The 207-nt window shown below is 25.6% G+C and overlaps 1 protein-coding gene across 1 annotated transcript in view; it reads right to left on the reverse strand.

Moving 5' to 3' along the window:
- The window catches only part of LOC119594247, a gene marked incomplete in the record, with an annotated part of 93703 nt that overhangs the window by 71004 nt on the left and 22492 nt on the right, over positions 1–207 (reverse strand).

Here is a 207-nt window from a genome sequence, read left to right on the forward strand (position 1 = left end):
TATTCTTGTAAGGGAAGATATTTTTATAAGCGATATATACTCTTTTAAGTGATACTATTATATACTTAAACTAGTGGGTAATAAGTAAAAATATATTCTTAAAAGTAACGTACACTCGTATTAGGAACATATATTCATATAAACATAAATTCTCATGAGATATTCATTTTGACAAATATCCATACATCCTACGCATAGAACTCTCTT

Source organism: Penaeus monodon, chromosome 33 (genome assembly GCF_015228065.2).
Source record: "Penaeus monodon isolate SGIC_2016 chromosome 33, NSTDA_Pmon_1, whole genome shotgun sequence".
Lineage (NCBI taxonomy): Eukaryota > Metazoa > Arthropoda > Malacostraca > Decapoda > Penaeidae > Penaeus > Penaeus monodon.